The 6,000-nt window shown below is 37.2% G+C and overlaps 1 protein-coding gene across 1 annotated transcript in view; it reads right to left on the bottom strand.

The window, feature by feature from the left end:
- The window catches only part of LOC129770880 (uncharacterized), a 273,533-nt gene extending 268,529 nt beyond the window's left edge, over window positions 1-5,004 (bottom strand). The window contains exon 1 of the mRNA XM_055774036.1: window positions 3,957-5,004. The gene's annotated coding sequence lies outside the window, so the exon portion shown is untranslated. The remainder of the gene's footprint in view (window positions 1-3,956) is intronic.
- Between the last annotated feature and the right edge of the window lie 996 nt (window positions 5,005-6,000).

Raw genomic sequence — 6,000 nt, forward strand, 5'->3', positions numbered from 1 at the left:
TTTACGTAGTAGAATGATAAAGAACGCTACGTCCGCTCTATCGAATTTCAATCCACACATGCGCAAGTAACCTCAATTCCTCTATAGCCAGGCGCATCGGCGTGTTCCATTCGGTAAAAATGGTAACGGATCTTGTTTTTTTACGTTTTTGAAACGAAAAACATAAATAGAAATTGACTATACCGTTTCAAAATAGTATTTTTGAACAAAAGTTGTGTCTGATAATGTTTTATATCATGGATAAAATTTGGGCAGAGATTCAAGTAAAACATATAGAAAATAGTTAAGTTAGTGTCAGGTCTATGTCTTCTATGTATTCAAATAACATCGAGTAATAATTTTCATTCAAATGTTAAAAATTCAAAATTTCTTCCGAGTCTGCCAATCTGATAGAGAGTAAATTGCTCCACAAATACGGATGAATTAGAATATTTTTTTAAATCAAATCAAGGCAAAATTGCCACATTTGTTACAGAATAACTACGTCATCAGCGATGGAGATCGATCCACGGTCGAAATAAGATCGATTCATCCATACAACTGCTCTGCTTTGCAAGACACATCGGGCTGCTGTATAAATAACTCAACAATGATCAATCAACTATCTCCGCTGTCCGGTCCAACTGGATAATGGAAGAACAAATAGAAAACTCTTACGCCTAAATGGCTACTGTGTAAATGTGTACCATTGCAATGGTATAGAGGGGAATACTCTAACGCCGAAAAATGGCAACTGTGTAATGTGCTAATTATAGATATGATAAACATTTGTGACATGTACACGATTAAAATTCGGCTCTGTTACAGCTAAAATGCTAATGAGCCTGAAATAAACAAAAGGGATAAAAAAAATTGCCACATTTCCATATAACGATTAAATTTGAGTCGAATGCAAATGCAAAATGCAAAAGTCGATCGTGAAACGCGATCGAATTTCAAACCAATCGTATTCCAGAATATGGATTACTACACGATATTCTTCTCACAAACATGGTTCATGACTCCTGCGGTGTTCTGATGGTTTTATCGCCGTGCATGGCAGATGAAAATGTATAAAGACCCATTCCATGAGGTTATGCACCTGAGAACCAAATTTCAAATCTAGTTTTGGGAGACAATTGAAAACGTTATTTAAATGAGCACTAGTTAAATCATTTTTTTTTTGTAAAAAATTTAATTTTTATGCACCAACCTTTGAGAGAGGCGAGTTTAAAAAACTACATAATTATATTCAAAATAATTTAAGTTTTTACTATTTTTATGTTTCTTGAGATATCTCTACACATGCTTAACCAAACTTCAATGTCTATATACCATTGAATGGGTGATTAAATGCCTGTTTGAAGAGCCTACGTTTCATTTTGTAATTTATGAGAAACAAGCATTTGAAAAACAGGTATTTTGAAGCGTGTCACGTCACAAAAATAGACCATTTTTTTATTTTTTATTAGATGAACATAGGTTCAAACATTTTTATACTTGGGTTTCTCTGAGCAAACAATGAAGGTCAACAACCCACAAAATTTGGTTTAGATCGTTCCACAAATAGAGAAGTATCAACTGTTTCCAGAAGTTGTTGTCACGTCACGAAAAGTGACGATCCATTCCAGTGTGACGCAACAACATTTTAACTCACTACTTACACTTTTTTGCGTTTTCATGAATAAATCACACAAAATTAAACGATGTTATAGTAAAATTAAGAAAATTTCCAACAAGAATCATCGATTGGAGAATATTTTATACTTAGATTAGCTTGTTGTCAGTCAAATACTTTTGTGACGTGGCATCACCTGACTTTTTGCTGTTTCGGACTGTTGGACATTAATGATTAATTTAATTAATTACAGTTCCATTTCAAAACATACAAATAATATTTCTCCTATATTTTATCAACAATATATGAACGTAGATTCCATAATATAAGATATAATCTGATTTCAACTTCCGGTTTGCTGATAGTAGTATTGAATGCTAAAAAAATATGGATATGGGCTTACCAGCGGAAGTCGAATAATGATATTGCCATTTTGGAATCGAGGATTTTGAATTCCGGTTCGTTAAAAACGGATATAAAAGACCGGGAATAGCATGAAATTCCACAATACGATCGTGAATGGTAATGTTGGTATATATCCATGGGAAGAGGAATAAGAAAAAGAATAATGTTTGATAGAGAGAGAAAGGATTTAAGCGAGAAGGAGATAATGTTTTAGTGGAAAGAACTTAGCCTTAGAGCGACGTGTGTGGAGTTATACAAAGAAAGTGCACATACAAATCCACACGCAAACATCAACGATCAACGATCAATGATCAAAGTCAACGTCAAAGTCAAAGTCATCTTCAACACACAAACATAAACGCCCTTGCACACGTATCTGCGCGGATGCATACAAAGATTTTATCAAAAGTTTCTAATAGCTAAATCAAATGCGTTCCCCCTGTAGTGAGCGCCACTCGATGAACTAGGATTGTGCTAGCCATTGATGGCAAGCACCGGAGTGAACGTGTTAAACAATCACGATAAAAAACGCGGTCGGTTTATGACCACCCCCACTTTTCCCAAATAAAGACATACCGTGTATTACAGGTAACAGGTAGATTTAATTTATATAGCTTATTTTGATGAACATACCATAAACAATAAAATTGCCTTGTTTCGCAATGTTTCACAATCTAAAAGAACATAGAACTCATTTTGCACACAGGTCGAATATGTTTCTTCTCTGTTTTTGGAGGAATGAAAACGTAAAATGACGCTAAAACGCTAAAATGAAGAGAGCCAGAAAAAAGTCACCATATTATCAAATTGTCAGCGTTTTGACACTATTGAAAATTCAGTAGGAAGCATCGTTCCTGAGATACAAAGGAACGTAGTTTCAGAACCACCGGTTGCGTTAGGACCCCCTTCCCCTATAGGATGGACTCTAGGAAGGGGAAGGAGAGATCTCAGAGGAAAGTTAGAAGTATCCAGAGCAATAAAAAAAACATAAAAATAGTATATCGCTCGCTACAATACGGTGAAATTCTTATTTAATACAACTTATTGATTGTGTGACGTGACAACGCTTCGTGGAGACTGTTTATTCGCACAGAGCGCGTTGTCACGTCACAAAATGCAAGCCGTCAATGCATGTTCTCGCGAGTTTTTTGAAAAACTGAGTATACAGGAATCTACGTTCATCTATCATAGAACAAAGTTTATTTGTATGTTTTGAAAAGGAACTGAAAATACAACATTAATGTTCAAAAGTCGGAGCCCTCAAAAAGACAGGTGTTGTCACGTCACAAAAGTATTGGACTGGCAACAAGCGAATTCAACTGCAAAATATTCTCCAACTGAAGATTCTTGTAGAAATTTCCTCAATCGTTTACCATGGGGAAATCGTGTGATTTATACATGAAAACGAGAAAAAACACTGTTTTTAGTGAGTCAAACCGTTGTCACGTCACGCTGGAGTGGGTCTAAAGCGTTTTCCGACAACGCTTGTCGGATCAACTAGTGTTGTTATCAGAAAATATCAATTCAATTCAGTTTTTGAGCATGTTTTATTGACAGTGTATTTAATATGAAACTTTCTAGACATTTCATTTTTTCCAATAACTTCGTCAAAAACCACTTTTTAATCAGACAGCTGGGTTTTGACATACGATTTAAAAAAAGGCAATGGTTTGAGATACGTCCTCATTAAATTTAAAATTTATAACAACTGCATAACAAACAGGTTGTTTCCCCCACGACATTACGTGGAAGTTACGGCAAATATAGACCATTTTTTAAGAATTTTCTTCATATATGCTGCATAGCAAAAGTTGGGGCAATATTCTAAGTTTTCAGATGGTCTGTCGACTTTTGCCCCTAATACACGACCAACATCACATTTTTTTTCACTCTAACAACTATCATAGCATCACAATGCTGTTGACTATATAAATCAATTCAAAAATCAACTTACCTTGCTTTGAAGTCGCAGAGCGAACCAATCGAACCATATGCTCTCTGAAGGCATTCAAACTTCGCGTGCCCTCAGCCTATTACAGCATTTGTTGCACCCAATGTTTACAAGGTACCCGGGGTAAAGCGAACCACCATGTAACGTAGTTTGCGCGAATTTCAGCACACAAATCCGCACAACAATCCAAACAAACGGTTCCGGTTTGAGGCGTGTTTGCACCAAAATAACTACCTGAATGATGCACCCACAGAAGCATTCAGTTTTTTTTCTGCTGTTATCAATATGCTAATGCAACAATATTGGTTTTTTCAAATGCACCGTTTCCTCATTTGCGCTTCACGGTGTATTCATGCAGATCTAACTGGGACACTAATCTTCTACATTTATCTCATTTTGATCGAACCGTTTCTACACTCTGGATAACGTTTCCAGCCAACAACTGGTGGTGGTTCATTGAAATGCAAATGCGAAACCGTTCGACAAATCGGCCACACCTTTTCACTTTTATTGAACTCTGCCAAAGAATAGTTTTCGAGTTGAAAACTGGGAAACAGAAATACTCGTGAATCGTGGATATTGAACGCACATAAAATTGTTATCAAGGTCATCTGCACTCATTTCGCACATTGAGCCGCGTCGTTTGGAATAGTCGTTCCCCGAATTACTTATTCAAATCGTACAAATCAAAATGAATTGATTAACTTTTGGGCGAGTTTTAACTTTTGCTCTGATTTCACATTTCTCACTCCATATTATTAATATTTTTTTCTTTGCTGTCGCAACATACTTTCAACCACTTAGCCTTTATCACATTTCGCGCTATACGTAAACATACGTAGATCCAGACCGAAACGATTAGCTCAGCGCGCCGTTGTTTGCTCCTCAACAGTCCGACAACGGCTTTCCCAAAGGTAGTGTTTCGTTAAAAGCGCCTCGGAACCGTTTCAATAGCATAAACATTAACTTCACTTCTCTCTTCAACAAACGCAATTCGATCGAAAACCGCACATCTGTTTGCCACGAATGTCCAGCGAGGACTGTGGTCGTGATAATAGAAATCGCAAGATCAGCCAACCACCTCGCGCTTCGCTGGGCGGAGGATACCGGCATGAAGTGAGAGAATCGAGTGATCGGGCTGCGATCTGCGGCACAGCTGGGTACCATCAAAGGGGTGCAGTGTGATCGGATGTCTCTCATCCCCCACAAGCTCTCGGCGACTTTACTCTGGTATCGTTTTGTTTACGTTTTATGCGAACTTTTCACTCGATTCATATCAGCTATGCTTTCAAGGGGTGAATTGCGAGTGCTTTACATGGGTCTCTTCTGGACCAGAGCTAGAATAATAATCTATGTTGTAGATTTAATATGTACCACATTTTAATGGCATAATAAACAATAAATTTGGTCTATTATAGTGATACAGTGATGGGCGCAAAAAATCCACCCCAAACTTTTCGGTATTCCAGTCAGTACTACGTAAAAGTAGATAACTAGTAGACCATTTTGCTATTTCAGTAATGTTGATTCATTTTTTAGAAAAACAAAAAATTACTTTTCTTCCTAAATGACATAAAAATCCACTTCATGGTTTATTTGAAAAAATAATTAAAACAAATTATTAATAGTCAATATGACCCCTTTGGTTTCGATAACCAACTGACAACGCTTTGGCATACTCCCCACGAGGTTCCGGAGGTGTTGGGGGAGCAGCTCGTCTCAAACCTTCTTCATCGCAACAATATGGTTTTGCTTGTTCGTAACATAAGTTTTGTGCATCTTGTTGTCCAAATTCGCCTATAAAATCTCAATAGGATTCATGTCGGGGATTTTGTTTTTTCCGGGCCTATTGGAAGAATGCTGCTGTTTTCTTCGAAGTATGGTCATTATCTTGGTGAAAGGTATATTACCATTTTCAGCATGGATTCTTCCGGTTCTTGCACGAAATGTCGATGTAGCCATCAGCAATCATAATACCGTTGACATGCGCTATAATTCCCACCCATCCCACGAGGAACAGCCCCACACCATGATGCCTCGTCGCTCT

The sequence above is a fragment of the Toxorhynchites rutilus genome, chromosome 2 (genome assembly GCF_029784135.1).
Source record: "Toxorhynchites rutilus septentrionalis strain SRP chromosome 2, ASM2978413v1, whole genome shotgun sequence".
NCBI classification, from domain to species: domain Eukaryota; kingdom Metazoa; phylum Arthropoda; class Insecta; order Diptera; family Culicidae; genus Toxorhynchites; species Toxorhynchites rutilus.